Below are 15316 nucleotides of genomic sequence, written 5' to 3'. Positions count from 1 at the left end.
ATCTGCTGTGCATTTTCTGAAGTTCATTTATCTAGTAGTTCAAAGGGTGAAGAGGCAGAAAATGAGAATGGAGGCAGAGATGAAAATATTTTTAAATTATTCTAAAAAAAAAACTGTACATGATGTTTGGATGTCTTAAAGAAATATCTTTCTGGTTGTTGGAAGACTTCCCCTGCCAGTAGCCAGTAAGTCCTTGAGGATGGTAAGGTATGGTTTTTTTTTTTTTTTTTTTTTTTTTTTTGATAGTGGCAGAACCTTTCTGCTCAGTTGCCTCCTTTAGTGACTTATGACAAGAGTTAGGTAGAGACTTATGACAAGAATTAGATAGAGACCGTGGTCATATCTGAGGCTGGTCATTCTTAGAGCTCATGCTGTGCTGTACCTTGAGTAGCCTATGCTCTCTCTGTGTTTCCAGGACCAGTTGGGGGAATACATTGCTCATTTGACAAGGTGAGTAGTCACGGTTCCTGTCATCTTGTCCAACATCTTTGGTTCATTTTAGTACTTTGTAGAGTATTAATCAAGTCACTGTATTTATTTTCTGGATATACCACAAGCTTAAAAATGTCAGGTAATCTCTTCCTTGCTCCCTACTTCTAACTTTTGTCTTAATAGCAAATAGCAAAGAACGATAAGCAAAATCCTATCACATCTTAGAAGACACTACTTCTCTGCCTTGCCATTTCTAGGTTGGGAATTTGACTCTCCTGGACTCTCTTCCAAGTGTTCCACAGTGGTGTACTTTGCCTTCTGTTTTAGAAGATGAAAGAAAAGAAGCCTGCTTCTGGATTTGATATGAACAGCAGGAAACAACACTTTAGGAAAGTTGAATTTCTATTTAGCTCAAGCTGTATATATGATGTCTGTATAGAAAATGTAAATAGCCATTTCTGAAAACCCAGGAGAGTGATGCTCATTTTCCAGTCCTTCTAAATCTACCCTCTACCCTTGTAACCTCTCTGAAAAAGATAATAAAAGATAAAAAACAAACAACGAAACATCTTATCATGGAAGCTACAATGTATCCTGGTGTGTCACAGTGTCACACAATATACCCCTTTGTCCAAACAGCTTTACTTGCAAATGTTCAGTGCAATGAGTCATTGGTCCGGGTTGAGAGTTCTGACTTCTGCTATATTATCAATGCTAAATCTTCACTGGAGCTCCTCTTAGATATCTGTTGCTGCTCTAGAGATCCTGCAGCTTTGTCTATAGGACTAGTCCCTTCCAGCAGCTCATAGCTGAGGTAGACATTTGTTAGGCTGGGATAGCTGAAAGCCCTAGATCTCTGCTTTGATAGTAGCTGAGTTGGTAAGCCTGACAGCTCTCCTGTGCCCACATCATGGGGGCTGTCTTTCCTGTACCTATGTCATCCCTGGCACTATTATATGGCATGGTGGCTGGTGAGAGGGAGGGACAACTTAGAGTACTCCTCAGACATCAACATGGTATCAGATGGCAGCCCACCCCCCATGGCCATTGGTGGTAACATGAGCCATGGACATTGACACAGGGCCTGCTGTGGTAGGGCCGTACAGCCAAATATGGCCCTTGGAGGCAGCACCTGGCCTTTGGTGGCAGCACAGGCCTCTCACATCAGATGGTTCCTCATAGTTCCATCCTCCTTCCTAGTGCACAAAGTGCTCTACATTTTTTTGCTCCCCCATCTCTCTTCTGCCTGGCTGTCTCAGCTATTATTAAAGAAACTAACAGATCCAGACAACCACACATATTGTTAAATGACCCAGAACTGTTAATTATAATGGGTACATATTCTCTTTAGATGGAGTCAATATATTTGAGTTTCTGTCATATATTACTGAGAAGCTTAATAAATAACGTTTTATGAATAAACATGACTGTCTTATACAATTGGCATCAGTCATCATTGAACAAGGTTATATTTTAAATCAATGCTATCCATATTATGTATAGATATATATTAGAAATAATTATCCTGTGCTTGTTAGAATCATTCTTTGGAGTATCATGTTTCCCATTCAAGGTAAAAGAGTCTGGATAGATTAATAGCTTTAGTATTAAGATTTTCTTTCATAATATGCCTGGTGATATGGTTTCAAGGTTAATGATTTTGTGGGAGTATATATTTGAGTCAACATTAAAATAGTCTCAGAAGTACATAGTATTAATATTTAAACCACTGAAGACACATTTGGTATCCAGCTACTATCAGGATAACTATGGCAGTGACAAAAGCATTTAGGATGCAGAATTTAAGTATTTTCTCATCAGAATATTTGGCCATACCCATGATAGTTCCAACATAGATTTCTATGTTCAAAAGCTATATAATCTCATGGTAAAATTATTATTTGTAATTACATATCTATTAATATTATTTAAATTTCAAAATTTATTTCTTACAGTCTGTTTCTTGAATAATTCGTAGACTTGAGTTTTAGAATTACTGAACCCAGTAAAAAGAAGGGACATTATGGGGCTTTTTGACTGTAAGCATTTTTCTTTATTTTTTGAACTTTATTTGTTTATTTAATCCACAAATTAAGGACAAGTACCTAGAGAAAAGTGCAGGGTAATGCTTTAGAAGAACTGTGTTACAAACTCCCACTTTTTAGTCACATCTTTTAAATCCACTATCCTTAATTCAGTTTTTAGTAGGGTCAAACCTTATTATTCTACATGCAAAATGTCTAAGTAGGTATCTTAAAATTTAGTACAGTTCATTTGTTAAAGATATTCTGTACTTAGCATAATACTCTTTAATATTATTACTTTATTTCTACTATAATACAAGTACATTCTTTCCCCCCTTGCCATTCCCCTAGCTTTTGATTTGTATTCACTTGTCCACGTGTTTGTGGAACTAAGTGCCTCATTTTCAGTGAGTGTTGGCAAGAGACTCCTTAGGGTCACCTCAGGCCCTCACTGCTTCTCTGTCAACACTGTCCCTTGGTACATGGGTATGGAATGCACATCATCTTTATGTTGGCAAGAGTCACCTCTACCCTTCATTAATACTCATTTTTGTGACATTAGGAATGCTAATGTTTCTCATTTTTCCTGCCTCTAAGGTACTATATATGCCAGACATTTACTTGGAATATGTCTCAGATTTTTGTTTCATTATGACCTTTGATTAAGTATGCAGTATTGGTATTAAAAGTATAATGGATTCTGACAACGTTTTACCATTTAACTTTAGCCCCAGATATCTGTACTTTTGATGTCAAGTCATTGTACTGGTTCTAAACAACAAAATGCTGCTATCCTGTTTTTTTCCATCTTGTACATGGTCCCATATAAGTGAATTATTTGTATTCTGGCCCAAAAAAGGGGGTGTCAATTTCTATCATGACATATTGTTCTACTTTGCTCCTTTGTTGCTCTGATAAATACCAAAGTCAAAGCATTTGGGGAAGAAAGGGTTCATTTCTTTACAGACTGTCCTATCACTAAGTTAAGAGAGAATTCTAAGAAGAAATCTGAAGGCAGGAACCAAATCAGGAACCAGAAAGAAATGTTCCTTACTTGCTTGATTTTCTTGGCTTGTTCACTTTCTTATACCCAGTGATGCCACCACCTACAGTAGGGTGCAGTTTCCTATTTCAATAACTGGTCAAGAAAACACCTCAATGACTTGGATGTAGGCCAGTGTGAACTGGGAAATCTCAGTAAAGATTCCCACTTTTGGGGTATGTTAATTTGAAAATCAAGTTTAGCTATCACATATATCTATCATGGGATTTTAATAATATAATGATGTGGTATACAATTCTGAAATAATTTTTATTTCTTTTTAAAAGATGACTATTTTACTCAGTAACTAAAATGTGTAACTTTGTCAACTAAATTTTATTGTGAGAAACACTAAAAGCAATATCTGGAATATGGTAGTATCTTAATCATGAAATTATAAAGTATGATATATACATAGATATGATATACATTGTCAGAATGGTATAAAGTAACAAAAAATAGTCAACTAGCCTATGTAATTTTTAATTGTCAAAAATAAAAGTGTTTTTTCTAAAAAAAAATAAACCTTCCTATAGTCTCTTTCTCCTAGAAAGTATAAAATTACGTATTTTGCTTCCATTTTTTTATTTGGTTTTACATTCATGTTTCACTTACCCTTTAGTGCTTGTAATTAAATCATGGCCAGGAGCATTTTAGGCAAGGTGAGGAATGGAAACATTTTAAGTCCATCCATTAGCCTTCACCTTCTGACTTGTAATTATCAGTAATTAGGTAAAATCGTGCTCAAGTGTGTAAAGTCTCATATCTATAATTACTCATGATTTTGTTCCACTCCTTTGCTTTTAGAAGGATTCTAAATATTTTATGCTAATGGTGAGGATCTATATTCACTTAAACATACAAATACTATTCTTTATAAATTCATTACTGAGATTAACTTTTCAAAACAGAAATATAATTTGTCTCTAAACTTGTTAGTGAGAGAGACTGTTTAAAATCTCAAGGTTAAATGAATGCTTTTAATTATTATATTTATAAAATAATTTTATTTGCTTCATATTTAAACTAGGAACTTCATGGAGAACACATCTGTAGATATTTTTACGAATTTTTCTTCTGTTCTCATACCTGCATTAATTTTTATCAGTACATGTAAACTTGAGTTCTCTTTGTTCTCCAGATCAACATCCCAGTATTCCACAGCTCTGCAGCAGAATGCCCATAGCAGCCTTCTGTGCCCCCTTCTCCTATCTTCTGTGGATCTTACAGATAGTCCCCTCCTAACCTTCCTCACCACTCCTAACTGTTGCTATGCTCCAGACTCCAACTCCAGCAAATATCTCCTGCCAATCCAAGGCTTCTCCTTCCAGGGTTGAAAGTAGGCTGAAAGCAGATCTACACTTCTGCTCCTGAGATCCAATACTCTCTGTCTCACTCCCACCTCTATAGCTGAAAACCTGCTGTGTTCTCATTTTCCTCTTTTATTAAATTCTGGAAGAATCATAAAGTCCTTCTCCTCCCATCTTTCCAGTATCCCAGCCTCCAATATCAGATGGCATTCTCTATGAACACACTAGAGCATCTAGACAGGAAAACAGCACACACCCACCATATTCTCCAAAAATCCAGAGAAGAAACGGAAATGAAAGACCAAAGACAAAACCAAAAACCAAAAACAAACAAACAAACAAACAAACAAAAAATACCAAACCAGACCAAAACTCCCACCCAATAAAATCAGATCCAGAACACAGTGCCTAGACCCATATTCATTCCAAACCCAGATGTCTACATGGTATCATAAAATACAAGCAATAAAGGTAGGGTGATATGTCTCTGCTAGAGCCAACCTAAGCTACCATAGCAGACTCAGAGTATAGCAATGTAGCTGAAGCACAAGACCTGAAAATCAACTGTATAGGTACAATAGAGATACTTAAAGAAAAAAAATGAATAAATCCTTTAACAAAAATCTAGGGAAAAACAACAATTCCCCTAAAGAAATCCAAGAAGACACAAAGTGGTGAAGAAATGAGTAAAACTGATCAAGGTCTAAAAATGAATATAGAATCTTTGGAAATTCTGAAAATGAAAAATATAGGCATTTATACAGGAACTACAGAGGAAACCTTTTCTAACAAATACAAGAAATGGTAAAGAGACTCTCAGGATGTGAGTATATGATATAAGAAATAGTTATATTAGCTAAAGAAATATTAAATTAAAAAATCTTTTGATATAGCTGAACTATGGTGGCACACACCTTTAATGCCCAAGACTCTCAAGGCTGAGTCAGGAGGATCTCTGTGAGTTCAAGATTAACCTGGTTTACATAGTGAGTTCCAGGACAGCAAAGACTACAAAGTGAAACCCTGTCTCAAAACAAAACAGAACAAAGTAAAACGAATGCCAAACCAAACCAAACCAAAACAAAGCTCCTGACACAAATCTGGGATACCATGAAAAGATCAAACCTAGGAATAAAAGACCAAGAAAATATTTTCAAAAAACCACTGAAGAAAAATTTTCAAACGTTAAGAAGGTACCTATTAAGGTACAAGGAGCATGTACAACACCAAATAGATTGGAACAGAGAAGATAGTGCCCTTGACACATAATAATCAAATACTAAATATACAGAAAAAAATATTAAAAGCTGCTTCAAAGGAAAAAGACCAAGTACCATATAAATGCAGACCTATTAAAATTATACCTGACTTCTCAAAGGAGACTCTAAACTACAGAAGGGCCTAGTCAGATGTGCTGCAGACACATCTGCAGAGACCATAAAAGCCAGTCCATACTTCTATAACCTAAAAAGTTTCAGTCACCACAGATGGAGGAAATAAGATATTCCACAATGAAATGAAACTTGGGCAACATCTATCTATGAATCTAGCCTGACAGAAGGTGCTAGAAGAAAATCTCTTATTATCTATGTTCTTAGTTAGGGTATCTATTGCTGTGAAGGGTCACTATGACCACAGTAAGTTTTATAAAGGAAAACATTTGATTTGGACTGGCTTACAGTTTCAAAAGTTTAGTGCATTATCATCATGGCAGCAAACATGGCAGAATGCAGAGGACATGGTGCTGGAGAAGAAGCTGAGAGTTTTATATCTTGATCCATAGGCATGAGAAAGAGACTGTCTCACTGGGTGTTGCTTGTCATATATGAGACCACAAAGCCTGCTTTCAAAGTGACACACTTTTTCCAACAATGGCATACCTACTTCAACAAGCCATATGGGCCAAGCATTCAAAGACAAAGGTTTGTAGAAGCTATTTCTATTTAAACTACTAATCGTTTTATAGTTTCAATCCTATAGAAGGTTGTGGAAGAAAATCTCTGATATAAGGAAGATTAAATATACCCATGGAAACACACAAGCAAAATCAAAAGAAGAGATGCAAACACACACACACACACACACACACACACACACACACACACACTACCACCACCACCACTGGCACCACCAGCATCAAACTGATTCTTTCTTAATATCAATGGTCAAGACTTTCCATGGCCATTTGGCTAGATTTTCTCTACACTTGGAATTCTTTAAATAAATTCCATGCATATCTTGACCACCACGTTCTCTGAGAAGCCTGAACTCACGTCCAGACTCCAAGAGTCTTCATCTCTTTTGAATGTTTTATTTTTCTTGTTAGCACCTGCCAACACTTTATATTAGATTCTGCATTATCTATTTACTGTTTGTCTCTCTGTCATGTTGAGGGTCCCACAAGGACAAAGATTCTCTTGCTTCCATATGGATGTCTTATTTTCACACTGTCCTATTCCTCAAAATTATGTGTCTCAACGGATGTTTGTTGAATAATAAATGAAAGAAATCTGCTTCCCACATCCAAAGGTCAAAGAAGTTCTTTAGATTATCCTACTGTGATGAAACACTCTGTACCTGTGCTTTAAAATACGAAAGTCACTAGCCACACGTGGTTAGCAAGCCTTGGAAATGTCACTAGTGGGAGCAAATTTCCAAGTCAAAAGTTTCTTAAAATTTTAATTTAATCAAAATTAAGTATATGTCTCTGACATTTAGATACTGTAGGTTCTGTACTTGTTGGAGAAGCTCATTCTTTTGTTTTAAATAATTTTCTATGGAATGTCAGGACACTCTGATTAATATCTATGTTTTTCAAGGCATTTGGCATACCTCTTCTCCTGGGATCTACTTTTATTCCTCAATCTCCTCATCCTACTCTTTTCTTCTTATGTGTATATTACATATAAATTTTATTCTATTTGTGTAGAAAGAGGCATGCTTTTTATGAATTCTTTTCCTTTTTTAGTGGATATTCTTTGTATTTGCATCTCAAATGTTATCCCATTTTCTCCCACTCCCATGCCTCCTCTCCCTCCACTGTCTTCCATGAAGGTGCTCCCTCTTCCAACCACCCTTTCTACCGCAGTGCCATTGCATTTTCTTACACTGTGGAAATATGCCTACACTGGACTAAAGGCCTCTTTTCCCATTGATGCCAGACAATAATATCCTCTGCTACATATTAAAACGGAGCCATGGGTCTCTTCATGTGTGCTCATTGGTTGGTGTTTTAGACCCTGGGAGTTATGGAGGGTTTGGTTGGTAGATAATTTTATTCTTCTCAGGGGGTTCCATCAAACCCTTTCAGCTACTTCATACTTTTTTCTAGCCCATTCATTGGGGACCAGTGGTTAGCTGCAAGCATCCTCAGCGGTATCTGTATGACTCTGGAGAAGCCTCTGAGAAGGCATCCATATCTGGTTCCTGCCAGTAAGCACTTTTTGGCAGCAGCAATAGTGCTTGAGTTTGGTGGCTGCATATGGGGTGGATCCCCAGGTGAGGCCATCTCTGAATGATATTTTCTTCAATCCCTATTCCTCCATTTGTCCCTGTAATTCCTACCTTGAGTGTTTGTTCTTCTTTCTAAGAACTGAGAAATCCAAATGCTGGCCTTCCTTCTGTTTGAGCCTCATAATGTCTGTGAATTGTTTCTTGGTTATTCAGAGCTTTATGGGGCTTGAATCCACTTATCAGTGAGTGCATACCATGTGAGTTCTTTTGTGACTGTGTTACCTCAGTCAGGATGATAGCTTCTAGTTCCATCCATTTGTCTAGGAATTTTATAAAGTCATTGTTTCTAATAACTGAGTAGTACTGCATTGTATAAATAAATGTACTACAATTTCTCTATCCATTCCTCTGTTGAAGGACACCTGGATTTTTCAACTTTCTGGCTCTTAAAAATAAGGCTGCTATGAACATGGTTGGGTGTATGTCCTTATTATATGTTGGAGCGCTTTTTGGGTATATGCCCAGGAATGGAATAGGAATGGAGTGGAATCTTCAGGTAGTACTAGGTTCAATTTTCTGAGGAACCACCAGATTAATTTCCATTGTGGTTGTAACAAGTTTTAATCCAACTAACAATGGAGGAGTGTTCAACTTTCTCCACATCCTCTCTAGTATCTGCTGTTACCTGAGTTTTTTATCTGATTCCATAGTGACTAATATGAGGTGGAGTATCAGGGTTGTTTTGATTTGCATTTCCATGATGACTTGGGATGTTAAGCATTTCTTTAGGTGCTTCTCAGCCATTCGGTGTTCCTCAGTTGAGAATTCTTTGTTTAGCTCTGTACTCCATTTTTAATGGGATTATTTGATTCTCTAGAGTATAACTTCTTGAGTCCTTTGTATATATTGGATATTAGCCCTCTATCCGATGTAGGATTTGTAAAGATTCTATTCCAATTGGTTGGCTGCCATTTTGTCCTTTTGGCAGTGTCCTTAGCCTTACAGAGGTCTCATTTGTCAATTCTTGCTCTAAGAGCATAAGCCTTTAGTGTTCTGTTCACAAAATATCCTCCTGTGTCTATGTATGCTAAGATCTATCCCTCTTTCTCTTCATTTAGTTTCAGTGTACCTGGTTGTATGTGGAGGTTTCTGATCTACTTGGACTTGACCTATGTAGGGTCTTTGTGTGATTTAGATATGAGCATAAATGTAGCTTTGAACCTTCTGTTTGTATTATGTGGAATAGTTTAAAGAGTATTAGTAAAAGTCCTCTATGAAGGTCTGATAAAATTCTGCACTGAACCCATCTGGTACCAGACTTTTTTTGCTTGGGAGGCTTTTGATGACTGTTTCAACTTCTTTCGGAGTTATGGGACTTTTTAGATGGTTTATCTGCTCCTGATTTAACTTTGGTATCTGGTATCGGTTTAGAATATTGTCCATTACCTCTGGATTTTCTAGTTTTGTTAAGTATTGGCTTTTGCAGTAGTATCTGATAATTTCTTGAATTTTTTCAGTTTCTGTTGTTATATCTTCTCTTTTATTTCCTATTTTGTTAATTTGGATACTCTCTCTGTGCCCTCTCGTTAGTCTGGTTAAGGGTTTACCAATCTTGTTGATTTTCCCAAAGAATTCTTTGTATAGTTATTTTTGCTTCCACTTAGTTGATTTCAGCCCTGAGTTTGATTATTTCCTGCTGTCTAATCCTCTTTGGTATATCTGCTTCTTATTGTTTTAGAGATTTCAGGTATGATGTAAAGCTGTTAGTGTATGCTGTCTCCAATTTCTTTTTGGAGTCACTCATAGCTATGAGTTTTTCTCTACATACTGCTTTCATTGTATCACATAAGTTTGCATATATTGTACCTTCATTTCCCTTACATTCTAAAAAAAATCTTTAATTCCTTTCTTGACCCTGTTATATCATGTGGAGCATTGTTTCCATGTATATGTGTTTTTGCTTTTTTTTTTTTGTTTTTTTGGGTTTTTTTTTTTTTTTTTTTTTTGATTTGATTTTGTTGTTACTGAAGACTAGCCTTAGTCCATGGTGATCTGATAGGATGCAAAGGTGTATTTTGATCTTCCTGTATCTGTTGAGGCCTGTTTTGTGACTGACTATATGGCCAATCACGAAGAAGGTACTGTGAAATCATGAGAAAAGTTATATTCTTTTATTTTAGGATGAAATGTTCTATCAATATCTGTTAAATCTCTTTGGTTTATAACTTCTGTTAGTTTCACTTTGTCTCTGTTCAGGTTATGTTTTGATGGTCTGTCCATTGATGAGAGTATGATGTTGAAATCTCCCACTATTTTTGTTTCCCTGATCTGTCCATTGGTGAGAGTGGGGTATTGAGGTCTCCCAATATTATTGTGTGAGGTGAAATGTATTTTTTGAGCTTTAGTAGGGTCTCTTTTATGAATGTGGGTGCTTTTGTATTTGGAGCATATATGTTAATATTTGAGAGTTCCTGCTGAAAAATTTCCCCTGTAATGAGTAAAAAGTGTCTTTCCTTATCTTTTTTGATAACTTTTGGTTGAAAATCTATTTTATTCTATATTAGCATAGCTACTCCAGCTTTTTTTCTTGGGATCATTTACTTGTAAGGTTTTTCTAGCCTTTCATCTGAGGTAGTGTCTCTCTTTGTCACGGAGATGAGTTTCCTGTATTCTCCTTTCCTATGCTCTTAACTACAGCAGAAACATTGATGATGCCATTGGCATCAAAGTCAAAAGTAACCTCAATCTGAGGGATCCCAAAGGGTGCTTGAGGTATGCCTGTAAGCTCAAACTTTTCAAGCAGATTGTTATCCTTGGTCATGGCCCTTTCATCTTCATACACCTGGATGAGTCCACCCAGTTGGTTGTCAGAGTAGGTGGTGAACTCTGTATCTGCTTGGTGGGAATGGTGATATTGTGCTTGATGAGAATAGTTATGACTCCACCAAGAGTTTCAATACCAAGCAAAAGAGAAGAGACATTCAAAAGCAGCAGATCTCGAACATTCTCTGACTTGTCTCCAAATAGAATGACTGCCTGGACAGCTGCACCATAGGCAACAGCTTCATTGTGGTTGATGCTTTCATTCAGTTTTTTTCCACTGAAGAAGTCTTGCAGAAGTTTCTGAATCTTGGAGATTGTGGTAAAATCACCTACTAAGACAAGATTATGGATCTGTGACTTGTCTGGTTTGGCATTTCAAAGGTCCTTATCTACAGGGTCCAGTGTGCCATGGAACTGGTCAGCACTCAACTCATCAAATTGTGTACGGGTAATGGAGGTATAGAAGATAATTCCCTCATAGAGAATCAATCTCAATACTGTCTTGGGTGCTGAATGAGAGGGTGCATTTGACCCGCTCACAGGCAGTGGGGAGACACTGGATAGCTCTCTTGTTCTCGCTGATGTCCTTCCTGTGCTTTCGCTTAAACTCATCAATGAAATGGTTGACCATTTGTTTGTCAAAATCTTCTCCACCCAAAGTGGGTGTCTCTAGCTGTTGATTTGACTTCAAAAATTCCATCCTCAATAGTGGATAGACACACCAAAAGTCCACCTCCCATGTCAAAAATCAACACATTCCTTTCAGCTCTGACATATCTAAGCCATAAGCAATAGCAGAAGCAGTTAGTTCTTTGATAATTTGAAGAACATTGAGATCAGCAATAGTTTCAGCCTCTGTTGTTGCCTGCCTCTGAGAGTCATTGAAGTAAGCTGGCATCATGACCAAGGCAATGGTAACAGTCTTTCTAAGGTAAGCTTCTGCAATTTTCTTCATTGCTGTCAGAACCATTGATGACACTTCCTCTGGATAGAAACATTTTTTATCTCCCTTGTATCTGACTTGGACTTGAACCTGCCCGCATTATTCACCACCATGAAGGGCCAGTGCTTTGTATCAGACTGAACAACAGCATCATCAAACCTATATCCAATCAGAGGTTTGGCATCAAAAACTGTGTTGGTGGGGTTCATTGCAACCTGATTCTTTGCCACATCCCCAATTAATTGTTCTGTGTCAGTAAAAGCAGCATAGCTCGGTGTGGTGCGGCTACCCTGGTCATTGGCAATGATTTCCATCTTTCCATGCTGGAATACATGCACACCAGAGTAGTTGGTGCCACGATCAATGCCAACTGCAGGTCCCTTAGACATGGTTGCTTGTGTGTAGTCCGAGCTACACTGATGATCAGACCACACAAAAGTCCAAGAGTTGGCTCTGCATTCAGTGAGACCAATGTATTTTTTTTTCTTATTTCAATCATTATTTTAAGATAGACATTCTCATGTATTTATGGCCATTGTCATCTTACTGTAATTTTGGGAGCAAAGTGAAGTTTTCTGGTATGCCTTTACTAATAGTTACCCATTCTTTGTAACACTTATTATATGGATTAAGGAGTAGCGATAATACTGACTTTAATCTGTTTGCTCTGGGACCATTCTTTTGATAGTATTATTTTATTTACATTGAAGTTTTTAAGTGCCCCATGCTTCTTTATGCATGCTGTGTACTAACTGAAGAAACTCAGTATTTCTAATATTTCTAAGACTGTGGCAATTTGCCTCAAAATTAGCTGCGTGCTAGCCTCACATATTGGTTAATTTACTACTAATTCTACAACTTATCATTAATAGAATATTAAGCAATGCTGAAGACAAATATTTTAAAATGTTTAAGGTACTACATGGTGGTTAATCAAAAAGATACTTCCAATATACCCTCTGATATTTTTTAACTCTGAAGAAAGTGCATCATGATATTCTTAAAAATAAACATTTATTTATGTGTTTGGGTGTTTGCCTGTTTGTATGTCTGTACACTATGGTCAAACCTGGTGCCTGAAGAAACCAGAAATTATTTACTGTCTTGAACTAGAATTACAGAGAGTTGTGAGCCACTATGTGGGTGTAGAGATTGAAACTGAGTTCTGTGGAACTGTTGAGCCATCTCTCTGCCTTCAACCACTGTGATATTTTTATATAACCCACATCAAATGTTACATGCACATGTCTTATATACATACATACATATATATATATATATATATATATGTATATATTGAGAAGTTGCACGACTCTCTAAAAATTTTAAAGCTTAGGCATATTTTAGTATATTATTTAAATTTAATTTTATTTATTTAATGTTTAAATTCTGTGTATAAAAGCCTATCTAAATATATGCATACAATGCCTCTGTCATATACATAAATATGTATACCATACCATAGTGGCCAGAAGAGGGCATCAGATCCCTTAGAACTAGAGTTACAGATATTTTGGAGATTCTGATGTGGGTACAAGGAACTGAACCCAGATCGTCTGCAAGAGCAGCCAATGATTTTAGCTGCTGAGTTGTCATCCCTATTTTAGGTTTCTGAGGCATCATTTTACTTCATGTTTTTTTCTGAAGTATATCTATATTTTTTTGTTCATATGAGTGAAATTAAAACAGACACATGTGTATAGAGAGTAGAGGTAAAGTTCAGATAAGATAGACACAGAAAAATGAGGCAAAAGCAAATTTACTCAGGATATAAGTGAATATGAGAAAAGTAGCCACAAGTAGCCAAAATTTTCCATATACTTAAGTCACATAACACAGAGAAGAATCTGATTTATGGACCATACATCTTATTTTTAATTTTTTTTACTAACTAATGGAGTTATTATTATTTTTTAATTGAAGCTTTCATGAGTGGGATCTTCTTTTTCTTTCTTTCTTTTCTTCTTTCTTTCTTTCTTTCTTTCTTTCTTTCTTTTTCTTTCTTTCTTTCCTTCGTTTGTTCTTTCCCCCCAGTGATAAGTAGCACACATCTTTATATTTTTCTTTTTTGTTTTTATTGGATATTCTCTGTATTCACATTTCAAATGTTATCCCATTCCCCCCCCCCTCCACTTGTTTCCAAAAAGGTGCTCCTCTCCCAACCACCCTCTCCACCTTACCGCCTTAGCATTTCCCTACACTGGGAAAATGCGCCTTCACTGGACCTAAGGCCTTTTCTTCCATGGATGCCAAACAATGTGATCCACTGCTACATATGCAACTAAAGCCATATTTCTCTTCATGTATGCTCATTGGTTGATTTTTTTTGTCCCTGGGGGTTCTAAAGGATTTGGTTGGTTGATAATGTTGTTCTTCCCATGTGGTTGCAACCCCCTTCTAGATCCTTCATTGGGGACCCATGTTCAGTCCATGGTTAGCTGCAAGCATTCTCAGCCGTATCTGTATGACTCTGCAGAGCCTCTGAGGAGGCATCCATATCTGGCTCCTGCCAGTAAGCACTTCTTGGCATCAGCAATAGTGCTTGGGTTTGGAGGCTGCATATGGGATGGATACCTATATCAGGCAGTCTCTGAGTGATCTTTCCTTCAATCCCTGTTCCTATTATTTGTTTCTTTATTTCCTCCTGTGAGTGTTTTGTTCTCCCTTCTAAGAAGGACTGAAGCATCCAATTTCTGTCCTTTCCTCATTTTGAGCTTCATAATGTCAGTTAATTGTTTCTTGGTTATTCAGAGATTTTTGGGGCTAGTATCTATTTATCAATGAGGGCATACTATGTGTATTCTTTTGTGACTGTGTTACCTCATTCAGGATGATAGGTTTGAGTTCCATTCATTTGCCTAGGAATTTCATAAAGTCATTCTTTCTAACAGCTGAGTAGTACTCCATTATTTTTAATTTCTAACTGAATCACCTGGGTAGGTCACTTAATTTAATATCTGTATCTATAAATGTACAAAAGCATGGGGCTACATAGTATATTTTAGCCAGCCATAGTTACATAATCCACCCCCTTTCTGTCTGTCTCACACATACATACACATGTTCCAGGGAAAAGGAAAAGGGCTCTTTTAAATTTAGTTGGTTTTGATACACATGCCAAGAACACATACTTTGAGGCTTTCATAAAGGTCCTGGAATCCAGGATATGGAGAGGAAGTCCTGAGATACATAACATGGGCTAAGAGAAACTCCAGATTCTAGAAAGGAGACTCGATGTCATCTTGTAGTTAGGGTGTGATCATCTTTCAGGCACAAATATAAATAATTC

The 15316-nt window shown here is 36.8% G+C and overlaps 1 protein-coding gene and 1 pseudogene across 2 annotated transcripts in view; both read right to left on the bottom strand.

Moving 5' to 3' along the window:
* The window catches only part of EPHA6 (EPH receptor A6), a gene marked incomplete at both ends in the record, with an annotated part of 946557 nt that overhangs the window by 215699 nt on the left and 715542 nt on the right, over positions 1-15316 (bottom strand). The window lies entirely within an intron of this gene.
* LOC308422558 (heat shock cognate 71 kDa protein-like) lies at positions 10909-12416 on the bottom strand (annotated as a pseudogene). Its single transcript has one exon. The product of its transcript is annotated as a heat shock cognate 71 kDa protein-like (transcript).

This window comes from Micromys minutus, assembly GCF_963924665.1.
Source record: "Micromys minutus genome assembly, chromosome: 7".
NCBI lineage: Eukaryota > Metazoa > Chordata > Mammalia > Rodentia > Muridae > Micromys > Micromys minutus.
This window is presented reverse-complemented; position numbering and strand designations above follow the sequence as displayed.